Source organism: Lissotriton helveticus, chromosome 8 (genome assembly GCF_964261635.1).
Source record: "Lissotriton helveticus chromosome 8, aLisHel1.1, whole genome shotgun sequence".
NCBI classification, from domain to species: Eukaryota; Metazoa; Chordata; class Amphibia; order Caudata; family Salamandridae; genus Lissotriton; species Lissotriton helveticus.
In genome coordinates this window covers 474,246,207-474,267,041 of record NC_136069.1, presented here as the reverse complement: position 1 = coordinate 474,267,041, position 20,835 = coordinate 474,246,207, and positions in this window count along the sequence as shown.

The following is a 20,835-nucleotide window of genomic DNA, read 5'->3' as shown; positions in this document are numbered from 1 at the left end:
GATTACCAAAGCCGCCTGATACTGCCCGGACTGACCCCCCACCCCCCCCCTGTAAAAGAAATTAATCAAGGTAATGGCAGACCAAGAAGCAGCCGCTGACAAAAAATTGAAGCGCCACTGCAGAAGGGTACTGAGGGTCTCAAAGAGGGAACATGACACCGAGTAGCCCATGGGTAATACTTTATGAACATAAAAACATCCCCCAAAATGCATACCAAAGAAACCCAACAAAAACCACTGAGGGATAGGAAGGAGCCGGAAAGCCGACTGAGGACACTCTTTGCCAGCAAAAAACCCCCAACGCCTGCCCCGCGAACGAGCCGTAAGGCGTCATCCCCTGAAGCATAGGGCACGGTTGAGGCAGCTGGGTCAATGAATTCGGTGACGGATGCACCCTCAGGCCAGGACCGACGATGGAGGAGGTGAAAACTCCCCCATCGCCTTTCGGGGACCGCCCCCCAGTGGAGAGACGATCCAATCAGAGAGAGGACAACTCAGAAAAAGGACCTGCAAACCGATCCCTCAGCATCCAACTTCTGCTGCACAAACCTGAGAGCACTCCCTCACCGACCGCAGAATGTCAGACCACCACCCCACCCGGAGACCCTGATAACCAAACCGAAACCCAACCCTGAAAAAACCCAGAACAAAATCGCAGCAGCCTCAAAGTCAGGATAGTCCACCAACCGCAGAATCAGAATGTGCTGCTCAATAGGAGTAGGAGCCCTCATGTGCAAAGTGCGGAGGTTGTCACCTACCCCCTGAACCCCTCCCCCGTCCTGCAACCCGCAGTCCGTGAAAACACTGTGTGAGAGCATGCCGCCCCCCCCCCCCACACTGCACACACTCGTGGCAATCGTTTTGGCAGGATACTATCCTCCGTAACCATGTGTGGAACAGCCACGCCATCCCCAAACTGTAGAAAATCATCCCCCGTAGGTTGCAGAGTAGAAACATTCAAAAACCACGGCCGCTCAAGCCGCAGTGTCAGAGCGACACGCTCACCAACAATCCCATCCCCCGCACCAATTAATCTTATACTCTTAACAGGGAGACTCTCCCTTGCTGCGTGACAAGTTTTTTTTTTTTTTTTTACAGCCACCCCATCCCCAACTGTAGAAACATCCCTTGTAGATTGCACATCAGAAACATTCAAAAACGCACAGGCCGCTCAAGCCCCGTTGCCAGAGCGACTCGCTCACCAAGAACCCCATCCCCTGTACCAAACGATGTGGTACTCTTAACAGGGAGACTCTCCCTAGGGTTCCACACGGACCATCTTACCTCCCGGCAACTGTGCCTACTTCCGCTGAACCATCCAGTTAGCTAGCCCACTCCCCCTGTGTCACTTACCGCCGCGTGGTCCCACATGACTCCTGCAAAAATACGATAAACAGGGGGTTGCCCCAGCCCACCCCTCTGGGCCCGTGCTGCCAAAAGCCCAATTCCCTTACCCCGCAAACTCCCCACCTACCAATTCATCATCTTGTACATCCAAATAGAAATCTTCCCAGAAAAAATGAAAACTTGTGCCCTGCCACTTGGCAGCGCCCCATCAACAATTCCCCCATCAGAAAACTGCCAGTCAACATCATGAAAGCTCCCAGAAAAAATGAAAACTTGTGCCCTGCCACTTGGCAGCGCCCCATCAACAATTCCCCCATCAGAAAACTGCCAGTCAACATCATGAAAGCTCCGCGCGCGCAGAAAACTTCCAGAAGAGAGATCCGCTCCAGATCCCTCTCCCGTGATCCCACCACTGGAAACAGCCGTAGGGACAGCTCCCAAGCCCGAAGAAACAGTCCTCAGCCGCTCAGCCGGAGGAACAGCTCGAAAACTGCGGCCGCTCCAACCAGACCGAAAAAATCCGCAAAAACTACCTCCACCCCACAGAGGCAAGGGAAACACCCCAAGAGGACCCAGCAACCGGCGCCAACCCAGGAGCACCACCCACCCGGGCGCCGAACCCACCCCGGGGGGCGGAAGGCATCCCGCGGCAAGCCGGGAACAACACCGGGCTGGTGACAGAGGACGCCCACCATGGCCAGAGGCTGGAGGGAAACAAGGGGGGGGGCAGCGGAACCAGAAACCATGAGCCAGGGGGGGGGGCCGAGGGGGGGGGGGAGAAAGAGCAGTACAGCAAAACAAGGGGGTGGGGGCAATTCTGGGCAGCCCTGGGCCAAAGTGCTGGGGAAAATGCAGGAGGGCGTGGCCCAAGCACAGGGGTGGAGCGAGGCGGCGGGTAGCGCTGCCCAATCATCCAAATGGGGCGAAGCCCCGCCTGACAAACCAGGCACTGAAGGGTGAGGGGCCCCCGGCGAGAGGAGCATGAACATGTGTCCCGGCGAGGCACGTAGGGTCGAAAAATCCGCCCTCGCCGGGCCCCCAGCAAAAACAGGAGACTTCCTGGTCCTGACAGGGGGGGGCCCAAACATACGCGGGGCCTGCCGGCCCACGGAGCGACCCCGCCCACCCCCCGGGCGCCCCACACAATTCAGCAAATCACAAAGGCAAAGGCCTACCTGCTGGCGGGCGCCCGTGTCGCCGGCGGGGTCCCCGAGTCCGCAGGAACCTGGGCCGGCATCCGGAAAGCCGCCGGCATGGCGGCCCCTCCGCCGCCTTCGTCGTCCGTGTCAAGCGACACCGGCAGCCGCCGCCCGCGGCCCGCCCTCAGCAGCCCTGCGAGAGGGGGGGGGGGGAGAAAGGGGCCGGCCGAACCAACCCACGCCTACCGCCGGCACTCCCAGGCAACCTGAGGTCCTAGCACCCGGCGTCGTAAAGCGCCCGGACAGCCCGCCCGACCTCCGCCGCCCCCTCCATGGCCCCCCCGACGGAGAACAGTAAGCGGGCGGGGCAAAAAGAACCTCCCTTCCCTTGCCTCCCTCTAACGCCGTGCCCAACCGCCAGCCTGACTTCCCTTTAATACCTCCCCCCAATCAACCCCACCTGCTTACTGATTCTCACGCGAACACGCCCAGGGAGAGACCAGCTCGCGCCTGGCTCTCCCTGGGTCCCCCCTGGGGCAGCAGTGAAGAGACAGTCCGGCTAGCGGCCGGTTGGAACGGCGCCCGCAAAACCTCCTGCAGAGCCAGAAGCGCGAAAGTACTGCCGGTGACACCACAGTGCGGCAGAGAAGCACCCCGGCGAAGTCTGCAGCGTGAGTGAAGCTGCCCTGGCCAACTGAAGAGCTGCAGGCTGTCGAATGGAGGCAGCAGAAAGGCGTGTGCCCCAACCGCATTTACACAGCCACCAAAGAGAACACAGAGGAAGCACCTACCGGGCTGTCAATGCCCTTGCCCTGGGGGAAAATGTTAATAAGGACGAGCCTAGTCCACGAGAAGCCTGCACTGACACTCCTCCAAAGGAAGTGAAAGGCATTGGAAGACTCGGCGAGGAACGAGCCCGAGCACAGCACAGGAAAAGTAAGCACCACTGCCATCTAGCGGCCAAAGCACACTACTGCGCCCACAAAAAACACAGACACACACAAGGCAACCCGCGAGACACAACCAAGACTAGAGTCAGTACACACAAGGGATCGTGACACCTCCACACGAGCACAGCACAACAAGGGGCAAAGGAAACTGCGATTGAGACGTCAGCCCCAAAGATAAGAACCACAGGCGGTTCAACCCTTACAGTTACAGCCGGTGTAACAGAACCTCAACCAGCCCAAAGCCGCCAAGCCAAAAGGTAAATTGATCACTGCAGCCCTGCAGCATAGCCCCAAGCATACCAAAGGAAAGCGGACTCCCAGCAGAGGAAGACAAGCTGGAAAGCGTTCGAAGGACAAAAGCAAAGGGCAAGCCAGTGATACCAGACACACCAGTGGCACTGCGCCAACACAGGACATCCAAAGCACACCAGTACACAAGGGAGGACTGCCCAGCATGAATGTAAACACACAGTAACACCAGACTGGCGCAGGAACGCCACACTGCGACAAGGAAGCCCAACCAAAGACGCTACTCAGCAACACGCCAGTGCCACCAGGACAACATAGCTCTGCACAAGACGGCGCAAGGAGTGAAGGAACTCCGCACCAGGTGACTGCGAAACAACGCCAGGAGAAACTGACCAAGCGCAAGAACACTGGTACACCGGAACGCCACCAAATCATCACACAGCCCGAGGAGATAAAAGGGTGACAACGCCGAGAACGCGCCAGGGACCCCAGAAGCGCGTCAGGAGTGCAGCAACTCCACGCAGGACATTCTAGAGGAAAAGTAACCAGCTCCCTCCAGGCAAGGAAAGGACAAAGCGAACAAGCTCACCGTACTAACAGAACAAGACCACAGCACAACTGAGAACACAACCATGCATGAAGGTAAATGCACAGCAACACTGACTACAGTAGTACCGAGACACTACCCAGATGCAAAAGGCGACCACGCAGGAGCGCGCCAGAAACGCAAAGGGCACCTCCGCCAACAGGAGTGCAAGAACTCCTCAGTAGACACTCGAAAGCACGCCGCAAGTGCGCCCAGAGAAAATCCACAAGAATCGCAACCAACACCAAACAGAAGAAGCAAGACCAGAAGAACGTCAACGGAGTGGTGACGCAACCCTCCAGAAGCATCTACGCCACGCCAGAAGAGAAGACAGCGATGCCTGGTGGCCACAGGCCGTCGCTGCAGCAGAATGGCGAAAGTAAGAACACCCCACACGAACCAACGATGGTTCTAGAACCCAGCACCAGGAAGTGCGAAAGCGCATGACGCAAATGCGCAACAGTGCGGCCAGCACTAGCCCAAAGCAGCAAGTCACAAGGGAACACCCGAAGAGCGCACCCAGATGCGCACCAAAGCAACTCAACTGCGATGAACAGGAAATGGTTGCGCAGACAACCCGCAGCATTGAAGATACATCACAGAAGCAACCTGACCACTCAGCTTGGTCACAAAGCACGAAGTCGACCAGCCAGATGGTCGCACCAACAAATCCTACCTGCCAGACCTCGGCAGAAGGGACCAGCACGAGGTCCAAGAAGCTCAGCACTACAAATCCTACCTGCCAGACCTCGGCAGAAGGGACCAGCACGAGGTCCAAGAAACTCAGCACCACAAATCCTACCTGCCAGACCTCGGCAGAAGGGACCAGCACGACGTCCAAGAAGTTCAGACAATGCACGGTCCGACGACCTAGACCCACGAACTTCAACCACACAAATTAACGAAAGCAACAGGAAGGAGATGTGAAGGTCGCGACGCTAACCCTGGGAAGCGAGTAATAAGAAGATAGTGTCCTAGGACTAGGACAAGATCAGGAAGACACGTGCAGAGTGCGCGCGCTGCATGGGGAAGCCTGGCCAGAAAAGATGAAGAAAAGGGGAACAGGGTACGCTGCGAAAAGAGGAGAAGAAGAAAGAACAGAGTGACCACCGCCACTAAGAAAAGAAGGTGACAGGCACTGGAACACTGGAGTGCAAAGGAGAACAAGCCTGGTAAGAGCACCGGCAGATCAGACCAAAGACAACCACCTACGAGTCATCCATCCACATGGCGAACGCAGAAGGGAGCAAGATAGACTGTTGAAGACATCTACCTCTGGGGTTGGCGGAAGATCGAATGGCGAGAGTGCTCACACATCCAGCTGATGAACTGACCACTCCACACCGACCCGTGGCAACCCAAGAAGAGGCCTCAAGGAACTCTGGTGGCAGCAAGTCCCACACGGGAGACAGATCTACAGAAGCACGTCTGCAGGACCCAAGAGGATAAAAACCTCGAGAGCAATGAAGAGAGTCGACAACTCAACCTTCAGGTGGAACTAGGACACGACGGTGAGGTTCGTGGAGCGCCCTGCTCACGGCCCGAAGGCTATGGTAGATCAACGCGACCAAAAACACCAGTCCAGTGGAAACCTGGCAAAGAGGTCCTCCCGGACATCTTGTGGCAGAAGAAAACCGGCGAGAGGGGCATCCTAGTGAGAGGGATGTTCGCACCTACTCTATTCACCTGCTAAGAAACACACTGAAGCCTGCCTAGAAACAACACACAACTGGCTTGGAGAAAAGAAGCCGGAAGGCAAACAACAACCACGTCATCCATCTCTCTTGAACCATTCGTCACCAAGAGAGCAAAGCAAAAGGCAGGGCTGAGAACAGCCGACAGAGAAAGAATGAACCCGCCGAACAACTAAGAACCGTGCCACCAAGAACTGCTAATTCAAAACGCAAGAACTATACTGCCTGCGGCTTGCAAGCAGCCAAAGAGACTCTTTTTGAAAGCGCAAGTCCAATGTTATTTTCTGTGTTTTCTTTCCCCCACAGGTGTTTGGACTTTTCATGTTTGGTTTAATTTTTAACCAGTTTGGGGAGGGATGTAATGCCCAGCACAAGTCAGAATTCTAGTGCTGAGCCTGTAACTACACTGAACACCCACCCACCACTGATGTCACAGGTCATGTGACACAGTACCAATAAAAGAGGCCGAGCGCACGTGCTCTGGGCCAGTTGCACCGAGTAAGCAGTGTGTCCTGCGTCCCAGTCATTTTCCAGCATGAGGGCCTTAGGCCCGACCCTACATTTACCACGCCAAGTTGTGTCAACCATCTTGGATTAGTAAATAAATAAAATTGTGCGCCCTTTCATTAGGCACATGTATGCATTATAATGCATGCACACTCATATGTCATCATGCATGTGTGAGCCTACTACTGAAAGAGATAGGCGTCAGTAACTTCCAGTGCATACGTGCTATTCCCTCATCCTGCGGTGGTGCCTTTTTTTCTTTTTTTAGCATTTTTCTTTTTACTGATGCTTTACATAAAGCACTGGCATTGTTCCTAAAGGCAACATCTGGTATCTTTGTCAATGCAAGTTTAATACTTTTAACATACTTTACGAGAAATAGTGGATAGTTGGTGAGTTGGAGATGGGATTTTGCACTTGTTGTTCTTACTAATAATATGGCACGAAGGCAGTTGGGATTGGGCAGATGATCCTACCAAACATACTGCCCTGCACAATCACCCTTCTTTTTTTTGTGTTCAAAATATTTTATTACATTTTACAGCACAGATATACAGTGGTAAACAACATAAATATACAGTAGGAAAGGAAGGTAACACCAAGGTGGAGGAGTTGGAGGCTGTGCATAAGATGATATAGTAAACAATCTTCATTAGGAGTTGATCGGTACTTTGCATAAGGGATAATATATAGGCATGTAGCTGTGAATACCACAAAGGTTACGTAGCATGTCATTACATTTTGAATGGTGTGAGCTATAATACCATACATACTTGTTATACAACACCATCTATATGATCATGAGGGTTAGAAACAGGCAGGTTAAAAAATGGGCAGAGTTATTTACATTGACATCTACGACACAGCGGAATGCACAGGAGTGAATAAAATGATTTTGTCTCACATGAGTGTGGGAAGACGGTGGCTTAGATGGTTGTAGGGCCTAGTGTAGAGGAAGTTGAAGTTGCATGGGCAAGTCATATGCAACGTGAAAGGGAGAGAGTTGAGGGGGAGGTGGGTTTACCTGTGAGGGGGGTCATGGTGGTTTATAAATAAAGGCACTTGTGTCTAGGGCATTCCAAATTGAGCACAGTGCAGATCTACACAGGGAGGTTTGGAGAGCAATGTTATCAGCAACTCTAACAAAAGCTAGCCACTCTTGCCATTTAGAAAAAGAGAACACTTGAAAGTTTTTTCAATTGTTTAGGATTAGTTTGCAGGCTACAGTACGCATTAAGTCCAAGAGGAACCGGTCATTGTTGAGTTGGGGGTCCAAATGGGCCAGTATAATGTATGTATAATGATTGAGAAATCTCTTGTGGGGAAAATCTTTAGGGTATTTGTGATGAATTCGAACACTTTAATCCAAAAGTCTTTGAGGAGGGGGTACTCGAATAGCATGTGCGCAAGGGAGCCCTCATGTTTTCCGCAGCACCAACAGATGGGGTCTTTTGTAGGGCCGACCTTTAAGAGTCTTACGGGAGTCCAATAAGTCCTATTTATTAACATAAATCTAGTTTGTGAAAGGATAGGCGAAATTTTATGTGAAAAGGGAGATTTGTTGATCGCAGCCCAATTGAAAGCAATATTTAACTTGGTAGAGTAGGCTTCCCATTTCCATTGATTACGAGAAAGAGCTTTGTTTTGGTTCGGTAAGATAATTTTATATATACACGAGACCAGGTGCCCTACTTTGGATAGATGATACAGGAGGGTAGTGATAGAAGGACTAGTACCCGTTTGATTCAATTTGTCAAGCCCTACTTTAAGCTGAAGTATTTTGTAGAAATCCAGGTTAGCAAGATTGAACCAATTTTGCAAGGTTGAGAATTTTTGATTCAATTTGTCAAGCCCTACTTTAAGCTGAAGTATTTTGTAGAAATCCAGGTTAGCAAGATTGGACCGATTTTGCAAGGTTGAGAATGGCAGAGGAGAAGTGATTTCGAAAAGGTCTTGTACTAAGTTAATGCCCTTGCGTGACCATTCTGTCCTGAAAAATGAGAAACTCTCAAATTTGAGTGTGTGGTTGTACCATATGGAGGATAGGAAAGAGTGTTTTATCTTGACCTCCACACGGTAGTCAATGAGTAGGATGGCTCTTTTGGTGTTCTGTATAACGTTTCTTGAGTGCGGTAAATGGGATGTGTCCATCGTAGCTAATGCAGCGAGAGCAATGTCCTGTATGAGGGACTTTTCTATTGCCACCCAGGGTGGTACACATGATGGGTTATCAATAAACCAATTTGCACCCTGTTAGCAAACGAAGGCTGTTTGATAGTTTCTGAAAATGGGTAGGGAGATGTCCCCTTTACCCTTGGACAGCTTGAGCTTTTTCATAGAGATTCTGGGCTATCTGCCCTGTCATAGGAATTTGCTAAAGGTTTTGTCAATGTTTTTTAAGAATTCTTCTGATTGGAACATGAGCAGCATGCTAATAAGAGAATTGATGAGAGGAGTTATCATCATCTTCAGGGTTTCTGCTCTTCCCCATCATGATGATAATTTGTGAGACAGGTGTCTAGAAGTGAGTCTATTTTTTTGGACAATATTCTTTCGTTAGCATAAATTGGTGATTAGTTCATTTGTGAACTCAAGACTTAGGTATTTGATAGAGTTCTGTTGCCAGGTTAGTCCTGACGAGCCTAGAATACTTTTATCACTATGGCGACTGAGTAGTTTTACCTCAGATTTTTCCTTGCTAAGGGAATATCCAGATATTTTTGAGAAATGGTGTATGGTATTCATCAGTGCTGGGATTGCAGTGGAGGCGTCTTCAGTGACAATTAATACATCGTCTACGTATGTAGCAATTTTTTACGTTTGAGTCACCAAAGGAGACATTAGTAATGTCTTTATTTTCCCTGATATGTTGGAGGAAAGACCCCAAAGCTAAGAGAAAAGGGGGAGGGGGGCGAGAGTGGACAGCCCTCCCGTGGCCCCTGGTTCAGATTGAAAGCAGGGAAGACTATACCTCCAGCTCTAACTTTAGTGGTGAGTTTGTGATAGAGAGCCATTATCATTCTGATCAAGTTATCGCCCAAATTAAACTTCTCCAGGACAGCCTTTAGGTACCTTCAATCAACCTTATCAAAGGCTTTTTCCACATCCAATGTGATGGCAACTGTGGGAGAATCAAGCAGTCTAGCCTTTTCTATGGTATGGCATAACAGACGTGTGTTGGCACTGGAGAGCCTGTGCTTTAAGAATCGCACCTGAGATGGGTGTATTAGTTTAGATATATGTTGTTGAACTCTATTCAAGAGAATTGGTGCATGGATTTTACAGTCCAGGTTTATTAATAATATCGGCCTGTAGTTTTTAGGTAAGAGGGGATCTTTACCTTTCTTGGGTAGGACGATTATGGTTGCTTCCGCTGGTGTGCCAGTGACTTCATCAGTTTCTGAGAAGTGAGTAAATAGCTTCAAAAGTGGTGACAGTAGGGACGGAGAGAAGGTTTTGGAAAATTTGGCATTGAACCCGTAGGGCCTGGGGCTTTACCCGATTTTAACTTATTGATCGCTATCAATACCTCATTTGCAGTCATCAGGCCATTTATTGATGATTTCTCTTCATCTGTAAGGCTAGGGAGAGTAATACTGTTTAGGTAGCCATGACATTTTGAGTGCTTTACGTTAGTATTTTCTTCTTATAAGTCTTTATAGAAGTCCATAAATGTGTCAACTATTTTTTGTGGGTTAGTAATAATATTCCCTACCTTATCCTTTATGGCGTTAATGGCATATCTCTGTATTTAAATTTTTAGATAAGAGGCAAGGGATTTGCCTGCCCTGTTAGATTCACATAGTTTGATGCTTTTTTGCTTGTTGATCCATAAATCCGCCCTATTGCTGATGATTTTATTATATTCGTATTTCTTGTTGAGAATTTTATTAAGGGTATCATCGTCTTGTTAGTAATATGTATTTTTTCTAGTTCCGCGATTTCTTTCTCTAATTTCACTAAGTTAAAATTTGTTGTTTTGTTCATTTTTGATCTAATCCTTATTATTTCCCCTCTTACTGTTGTTTTAGGGCCTCCCATCTTGTCCGATTGGATGTCTCACCAGCCTTGTTCTCAACAAAAAAAATCATGAATTGTGTTTTTAATTGCCTGTCAGTTGTCTTGAACTCAGGGTGATCTCAAACCATTCCTGTATCACACTATGAATCTCTGACCCCACGTCACAAAAAAGGAATCAATCTGGCGATTCAATGGCGACATACTAGCTGATCAACACAATCACCCTTCTTTAACACAGAAATGTTATACAGCTCTTGGTGATGGGAACAACGTTACAAAATATGAATAAAGAGCTTGAAACAGTAACTGGCATTGTGAGAGACTTGAGGGCAAAGATACAGCGCAGTAATAAAATGGAGCAACATCTTAATTTTAACTAGATTAACCACACAATTTGTAGGGAGAAAAGACACATTTCACATTCACACTTTGCGAAATCACAATTTGTGGATGGAGAAAAGTGACATGATCCAGCCACCTCAAACAAGAAGACACTAGCTGTGTTAAGCAAGGTAATTCAGCACAAATTAATTTAGAGAGTCTGGTGGAAAAACTGAAAAACCCCACACTGTAATGGCAAAAATGTGACTCAAACACAGTCCTCAGAAAAATACACTTAGAGATCAGGAAGCAAGGGGGAGATGAATATGATATCTACTACTAAGTAAAATCAGCTCTCTTCCTTAATTACTTTTTTAGAATGACAGCTGCTAGAGAAAAAAATAGAGAATGTACGTTAAAAAATAGGAATACCTCGAGGAAAGAGGAAAAATAAATAAGGAGAATGGAAGCGGAACTCTGACACCAGATTATTAGAGAGCAAAGCCAGACATCACAGACAAGATCACCCGGAAGGACCGCGTCAACCAGACTGGAGGAGGCATTGCCATCATACACAAGAACACCATCCACATCACGACCAATCCCGACGACACCTTCACCGCCGCTGAACACCTCCACTTCCAGATACACCCCGATCCCAAGACCACCCTCAGAGGCACCCTCATCTACAGACCCCCAGGACCACGCACACAATTCAGCGAAGACATCGCAGACTTCATCAGCCTGTACGCCCTCCCCTCCGCTGACTACATCCTCCTAGGGGACCTCAACTTCCACCTGGAGAACAACAAGGACAGCAACAACACCACCCTGCTGGACAACCTCGCCAACCTCGGACTCAAGCAACTGGTGAGCACCCCCACCCACTACGCCGGCCACACGCTTGACCCAGTCTTCTCCTCCAGCAAGCACATCTCCTTCAGCCACTCCACTGGACTCCACAGGACTGACCACAGCTGCATCCACTTCAGGTTCAGAAGAACAACGACCCACCACCACCCACAACAATTTCCTCGCAGGAGCTGGAGCAAGATCACCACCGAGCAGCTCACCACCTCCCTCCACCAGAACCCTCCCGCCAGCACAACGGACCCCAACGAAGCAACAACCTCACACAGCGGCTCACCAACTGCGCAAATGATCTCGCACCACTGAAGAACCCTCCCAACAGACCCGGCAGCAAGAAAGCCTCCTGGTTCACCGACGAACTCAAGAACTCCAAGAAGAACTGCCGTACCCTCGAGAAAGCCTGGCGCCACGACCAGACCACAGACAACATGACTGCCCTCAAGCACGCCACCCGCAAACACCACCAGCTGATCCGCACCACCAAGAAGACAGCATTCACAGAACGACTGGACAACAACGCCCACAAAAGCAAGGAACTCTTCAGCATCGTCAAAGAGCTCTCCAACCCCAGCGCCGGAACCAACGACATCACACCCTCGCAAGACCTCTGCGACTCTCTCGCCTCATTCTTCCACTGCAAGATCGCTGATATACACAACAGCTTTGGCGCACCTACCACGCACCCTACCACCGAACCAGCACCCCCCACCACCACCCTCTGTGCCTGGACCCCGGTCAGCACCGAAGACACCACCCGCACGATGAACACCATCCATTCCGGATCACCAACCGACCCCTGCCCTCACCAGGTCTTCAACAAGGCCGACTCCATCATCGCACCCCAACTCCGGGACATCATCAACACCTCCTTCAACACCGCCACCTTCCCGGAGATCTGGAAACACGCCAAGCTCAGCGCCCTCCTGAAGAAACCAACAGCAGACCCCACCGACCTCAAGAACTACCGCCCCATCTCGCTCCTCCCTTTTCCTGCCAAAGTCATCGAGAAGACCGTCAACAGACAGCTTGCCACTTTCCTTGAGACGAACGGATCCCTCGACCCCTCGCAGTTCGGCTTCCGAGCCAACCACAGCAGCGAGACCACCCTCATCGCAGCCACCGACGACATCAGATCCCTGCTCGACAACGGGGAAACAGCGGCCCTCATCCTCCTGGACCTCTCTGCAGCGTTCGACACTGTCTGCCACCGCACCCTAGTGCAGCGCCTCAGCAACATCGGAGTCCAAGAGAAAGCTCTGGAGTGGATCATCTCGTTCCTCGCCGGAAGAACCCAGAGAGTCCGCCACCCCCCGTTCAGATCCGAAGCCACCGAAGTCATCTGCGGAGTACCACAAGGATCATCACTCAGCCCAACCCTCTTCAACGTCTACATGAGCCCTCTCGCAGCCATCGCACGCAAACACAACCTCAACATCATCTCCTACGCCGACGACACCCAGCTGATCCTCTCCCTCACCAACGACCCCGCCACCGCCAGAACCAGCCTGCACGAAGGGATGAAAGACGTCGCTGAGTGGATGAAGAACAGCCGCCTGAAACTGAACTCAGACAAGATGGAAGTCCTCATCCTAGGTTCATCGCCCTCCGCCTGGGACGACTCCTGGTGGGCCCCTGCCCTGGGCACCACTCCCAAGCCAACGGACCACGCACGCAACCTGGGCTTCATCCTGGACTCCTCCCTCTCGATGACCAGACATGTCAACACCGTCTCATCATCATGCTTCAACACCCTGCGCATGCTCCGTAAGATCTTCCGATGGATCCCCACTGAAACCAAGAAGACGGTCACCCAGGCACTCATCACCAGCCGACTGGACTACGGAAACACCCTCTACGCCGGAACCACAGCCAAACTTCAGAAAAGACTCCAGCGCATCCAGAATGCCTCCGCACGACTCGTCTTGGACGTTCACCGACACAGCCACATCTCCGGCCACCTGAGAGACCTGCATTGGCTCCCCGTCAGCAAGAGGATCACGTTCAGGCTCCTCACCCACGCACACAAGGCCCTCCACGACCTGGGCTCCAAGTACCTCAACAACCGCCTGACCTTCTACGCTCCCACCCGCCAGCTACGATCGACCAGCCTCGCCCTCGCCGCCGTACCACGCATTCGCAAAGCCACCGCCGGGGGAAGATCCTTCTCCTACCTGGCAGCCAAGACATGGAACTCCCTCCCCATCCACCTCCGACTGACCCAGGATCACCTTTCCTTCAGGAAGCTCCTCAAGACCTGGCTCTTCGAACAGTAGCGGACCCCTCCCCCCCAGCGCCTTGAGACCCTACCGGGTGAGTAGCGCGCTATACAAATGTCCATGATTCATTGATTGATTGACTCTGGGTCTATTAATGAGAAAATTAAGATACACAGAAATTGTAACAACAATCACTTATAAAAAGGATTACGGTGACAAGCCCAAAACAGAGCTTGTACAAAATACAGTATTTGTCTCAAACAAGCATGAATCCTTTGCCTCATTAGAAGAGTCTACTTAGGATCAGATACAGAGCTTAAAATCTCTTTAAGCTTCTAACAAAGTAGATTCTGGTAGGATAGGGGATAGTAGAAACAAGATAGCAGTCGCTGAGAAATACTACCCCTCATCGAACAAGGTACAGCAAATAATCCTTCACAATCTAATGCTTGAGCCCAGAAATAGGTTTGAGACCTAAAAGACAAACCAGATACAGATTCAGGGAATGTGTTCCAGAACAAGAACAGTAGAATCCACTGTAGATAAATTAAAAATGTATATGGAAAGGAATACACAGGAGATGGTCAGCTGAAAACACAAGATAAAGATCTAGCTGGGAATTTTGAAAGATCATAAAATCAAGGAATGAGAACAATCCTAGTATCCTAAATGTTCCTGAGGGAGCTGAAGGCAATGATCCTAAAAAACTGTGATAACTCTATTACAAATGGGGTCTTAAAAGGAAATATGATGACTGATTTTGTGAGTGAGATTCAAAATTCAATTGTTAATAAATTCCAATTGTAAAAAGGAGAGAGAAATCATAATACATTTTCTTTCTAACATGGCACAACAGAAGACACTAGCAGTAGCCTTAAAAGCTAAAATGACTTCTTGGAAGTAAATAAAGTGTTTATATAGTTAGATAGGATATTTTCTGCTTCATGGAAGAACATCAATAGGAACTTTGGAAACAGATGGAAGAACTCAAAATCCAACATGCCACAGTTTGGATGAAATTCCTAGCGATGCTTTGTATTATGTGGATGAAAAATAGCATAAATGTGTGACGTGGAAAAAGTAGATAAATTAATTAGTAAGATAAAGAAAAACTATAATGCTTCATAATTGAAATTCTTGCTTGGGGGCCTGGTTAGGTTAGATTAGCGGACAGGATCAAGTTGTGTGGTTTTCGAAAATTTCAATAGGTGCTAGAGATAGATTTAGGAGGGTTCCCCTGAAAGTGGTTTTACAGGGTTGGAAGCATGTAAAAACAACCAAATACATCTTTTGGTCCTCACTTCACCAATTTTAGTATCTCGAATTGCTTGTGTGCTAAAATATTAGGATAGATCACCAGCCAAGCTGCACTCAACTGAAAAGACTCAATAAGGGTGAAACCAGTCTTGTGGTGCTTGTGGTACGGTTCAGGGATGATCTGGCCTGACAGTTCAAGCTGGACTGTTCATACTGGAGCAGGGTCAAAACTGATTTGCAAATGGCTGGGTCACAACTGAGGTGGTATGGTGTGCAAAATGAAGATGGATTCAGGTGCAGCCTTGAGATATTCCCAGTTGTTGAGATTAATTCAAGCATCACAACCATCACTTTTTTGTATACTTCAATACAGTAATGAAAGCAATATAGTATTCTTATCAGGACAAGTTAAACTACTGTTATTTTATGCAATGATACAGCTCAGTGGTCAATATCCCAGAGTAAAACACGTGTCTGCTGGCACAATGTCTTTGATCATCTTGCTTTAAAAAAAAACAAAGAACCCTGCTTAACTGAACAACAGTCGAGAGTAGATTGATTTAATAGTTTTAAAGGGCAGCTACATCCATCAAGATTCTGATGTCTAACTTTTGAAAATAGCTATCTTTTGTGCGGTGTTACCCCAGCAGTTTGTCCTTGAACTCTGCTAACCAGTGGTAAAATGTCTATGCTCCCCCTTTTAATATGGTTAAATTGGCCTATCTAGCTTACCTATAAGTCCCTAGTATATAGTACAAAGTGTACCTGGGCCTGTAAGTTAATTGTCCTCAGTGGACTGCAGCAGCCATTATGACACTCAGTGCAGTAACAGTACTATAGGTCTACCCTTTGTAGTCTGACTATGCACTTTTAAATTGCAAATTCAATTTGTCAACCACTTTTGACAGATCTACACCTTCCTTTTAAACATTAATAAGTAACCCCTAAGTGGACCTAACTGTCAAGAAGGCAGGGTGTATGGCTTTTATAAGTAAGGTATGTACACTTTGATTGTTAACATTAGAGGTGGGTGGAAATTTTAATTCCGTCTGTGAAATTGGAGGAATTTAGTTACTTTACTTTTGTCACGCACAATTACTAAAAATTCCTCCGCTTTGCTCCACTGGCAGAATTAATCATTCAGCACTAGATTGGTAAGAATGGAGGGCTGTTTGGTTTCAATAACTGGTGATGCCGGGGGGCAGGCAGCATTTGATTACACCATTTATAGAGAACTACAATCTCACCAGAGGAGAGGCTGTGATTGTTGGGTCATGTAACTTTAGAACAGATAGATGAAAGCAAGCTCCCTTCTGCCCCTAACTTACCCTTTTTGGTAGGCGGAGAAGGAAGCTTTCCCTGCCGCACTCCGGGTCCAGAGTCATGCTGCACGCATCGTACCTGATGCTCTGCCGGAGACTGCGCTTTCAGGCAGAGTGAGTGAGGCAATGGGAGCAGGCTGTCTCTAGGATGCATCTGCAACTTTACCTGTAGCCACTAGTAACGGGTCAGGAGTGGAGTCATGAGCTACATGCCTGCCGGATGGAATGTGCAGATGGAGTTTGAGCGCACTCATTTAACTCTTCAGAGACAGGACCCTCTAGTTAAAACAGTATGAGGTGCCTGTCCTTAAAATTGAACGCATGACATTTCCGTCTAGTGCTCCTGGTGGTTCGGTTCGTCTTACTCAAAGCTTAGTTCTGTGATTGGACACTTGATACCATTTGTCACACAATCAACTCATCGACTGGCTGCGGGAACCACAGCAGCATGTCCTATCCAGCACTTGTCAGCAAGCCTTCATGTCAAGACGACCAGATTCTATTTTTCGACATAGAGATCAGCAGTGAGTCCTGTGAGGCAATGTGTAACAATGAAGAGCAGGAAGTGAATATGATGAAATTTCAGCTGAGAGTGGGCGGAACTCCACGGAATCTTGCTGAGATTTTATGCAACTCTGTGAAATTCCACTGAGTAAAGCTAAGCAAGTTCCACCCACCCCTAGTTAACATATCCTTACAGTAAAGAAGCCCTAAAAAACTATTTCCTCTGTAGCAGAGTTAGCTGTTACATAAGAAAGCACTAGGATTCAATATTAAATGGAATAATGTTATCTACAGTTAGAAAACACACTTTAGGACATTTTGAAAAATGTTTTATAAGCTTCATTCACTAGCGAAGTCAGATTTGCAATTAATATTTTGTAAAAGGTTGTTTGTGCTTCAGCTGTAACCTTATCAGCTGAATAGCCCCCTTGAGTGTGAACTTTCTACTTGAGCAGTAACAAAAGGCATTAGGGGTGAAGAGATGTTGCGACGACCTGACATGATGGCCTGAGGGCTGTGCCCAGGAGCTTGATTAACTTCAAAGAGGCCTCCACTGTCATAAGCAAATATTAGCTAGCACCAGGCCTGCCCCCTTCCTTTGTTCCCCCAGCCAAATAGTGACCAATCACAGAGGGAGGGAGTGAGGCCCTAAGAAAAGGTTTAGAGTGACCACAGGTGAGGGGCTGCTCATTTCCATGGCCACACCCCTGAACATGGGAAGAAAGGTTCTGCCATCTTGATTTTAGGGAGAGAGGGGCACTGTGAGATTGCTTGCAATAGGCCACACAAGAAATGCTGCAAATGTGAGAAAGATCACCCCAGGCAACTTTTGTTGCACTGATTAGGAAGTGGCCTTTTTCTCACCCACATGTTGGTGGCAGGCATAAATGTGACATCCCCAGTACCCTCCCCAGGACACTTACTGGACCTGTGAAGGACATATGAGGACTGGGCCTGTTGTCTGATACATGAGAGGAGCCTGGAAGACCGGACCTGCTCTCCCTATTGAACACAGGGCAAAGAAGTGGAGTCTCAGGGCCATAAGACTGACCTCTTGTTTAAGCTACAGGGAGAGAGAAAACACTAAAAGAGGCCTTTCCTGCAACTGCCCAGCTGAGCACTTGCAACGGGACCTGCCTGGGACCCTTCTGCTGGCCTCTGCTGGGACTTGCTTGACCCATAAGTGTTATTCCTGCACCCTTAGCTGGTGTCAAAGTGCACTCCTCCAGCTGAACAACCAGCCAAGCCGATCAACCAAAGGTAATTTTCCAATCACCCAAAGATTTCTGCAGCTCCAGCTTAGAGCTTTTCAGCATCAGCAAATCATGGTAACAGCCTTGTGAAACGCTGTTCAGTTGAAGTCTGAGTGTTACCTAGCTGAAGAACTCTGAGCTCAAAAAAGTAACTAAGACCCAGGTTTAAATGTTGGTTTTTTGTAGATTCCATCAAAATGAAGTATGCATACTGCCAACATGAAAGTCTGCACGCCTAATTTAAATACGGGTGGACCTTTCATTTTGGCTATGTCTGTGACAGCTCTATCACCGCCATAGCCAAACCTCTCTGTAGAGTAAGAGCAATCAGAGAAATGGCTATATGTCCGTCCATCCAACCGGGATGGGTGGACTTGTAGCCAGTTTTTTACTGTCCGTCACAGCCAGGCGAAACCCTAGAATCCCATGGCAAGAGGAGCATAATTTTTTTTTATTTTCAAAAAGAAAATTCTGCTATGGGATTTTCTTTTTCAAATAAAAAAAAAGAATAGTGTTTGGTGCTGGTAGCGTCACAAAACAGTGGATGCATTGACAGGAACTGCAGTGACAGCGATTCGGACCAATGCTTTATAAATGACAGCCAGCTTGGCAGTTACTTATAAATTCGGTTGCTGGGACCTCTGCCAGGGCAACTTAGGAATTTACTCCATTGCCCTGGTGGAACAACGAACTGACTGTCCAGATATAAATCAGGTCATAAGTCCAAATGTAGAAATCTTCACCGGGTGAAGGCACCAAAATTGTCTAGCCGGGGAGGGACCTTCCTTGTGCAAGGATTTCAAACGTACCCCTCTCTGAGCATTCTTGCAAGAAGTCCCCAGCTTCTTCAAGACCTCATCCAACAGCTATTCAATGACATGGATCCCTCTTCGTCCACAGCCTGCTACCTTGCCCTGAGGAAGATTTTTTACTTCCATTTAAAGGCTAAATACAAAGGGAAATCTTCTTACCTGGTATATCCTGGTGTCTGAATTCAAACCGGCTCCATCGTGGTTGGCTTTAACGTGCACCTACGTACCGTTCAAGCACAACCAGATGACTGCAATTGGTGCTTTTAAACTTTGCAAATTCAATACTCTGATTTCCCTTTTTGGATTTTTGTCTTGTTTTGTTGCCATTTTATTTATTAAAATATTCTCTACTTTTATAGATAGATTTGAGATTTTTCTTGTGTTGTGTTTTGACTTTATTACTGTTTTGGTACTGCATACATACTTTGTATATGACCTCCGAGTTGAGCCTCCCTGCTCTGTCATAGTTACCAGGGGGTTGAACTCAGGTTTATTTAGCGGCTTTAGTGGTTCACCCTTGGTGATGCTAATTTTGATCCTTACCTTCCCTACTAAGTTTAAGGCAGATGGTCTTTTATTGCCTGCTAAAAAGTGTGCATTGGAGTAAAACAATTCAAGATTATTCTTTCAATTAGACATGCTTTAAAGGACCACAGACTCCGAATTCCAGTTTTGTGGATTTATATAAGGCCAAAAATAATTGAATATAAACACACCTCAAGATCAGAGTATATAGGTACATAAAAATCAATACAGAGCCAAGTACATGTATATTCTTCATTCGGCCTAAGAGGCATAATATGATGAACTCCAAAATCAAAATGCAACAAAGGATAGAAGCTAAGTCCAATTCTCTTTTAACTTAAGAGAAAAACAAAAGTATCTTTCCCTACTCTGCTCTAAATGAGAGTCCTACCTATTCCCCAATATTCTATCCCAAAGATGTCAGCACGTGTTGACTTCCTAAGAAGTACTCACGTCAAATGGGTCTGAAAGTTTAAAGTTATGGAGCTCACTATAAGATGCTCCTTCTCCTCTGAAATAAGCAGAAGTCCCCTCAATCTGTCCCTGCGCCTCTTACAAAAAGACAATGTTAAACCCACAATATGTCACATTCATTGACACCATCCTTCAGTAAGTTTCCACAGAAGCCTTTAATTAAATTGATTCTTTTCCAGTGGCCTTGGTTCCCAGATAGGCCAGAAACAAAAGGCGTCCTACCTTTTCTCCGTCCAGACTTCTTTAAAGACATTCCGAGTATCTCCTTAAATCTAAGAATAACGAGGTTGCATTCCGGCACCTGCAGTAGGATGAGAACATGCTGTCTATGAGCACAAAAAGGATTCATTTAATTATAATATTTGAGCAACCAAGGAGAAACGAAACTGAAAACAACCTACAGTTTGGCTCCTACAATTCAGTTAACTTAAACTAAATGCAAGTTGCATTATACGAGTATAATTTCATCCCGCACGCACATTACACATACAGGAATTATAGGTTTCTTTAATACATACAAAAGCCTACTTAAATGTGCACACTACATTTCAATGCTAATATAACTCGAATAAATGCATCTTAATAATCATGAAGCACTGCAAATGATAAAAATACACGTGAGTGCATTTAAACCATGAGTATAGTGCACCCATACAATTTAGAGTACTATAAGCGCTCTATCAGTTCCCCTCTTATGACTAGTGTCATAAACCCAATACTTTACCCTCTCACAGTTCTCTCCTTGTAGAAAAGACTGACCGAAATAGAAGTTGTAGCTTGCCGTCCCTG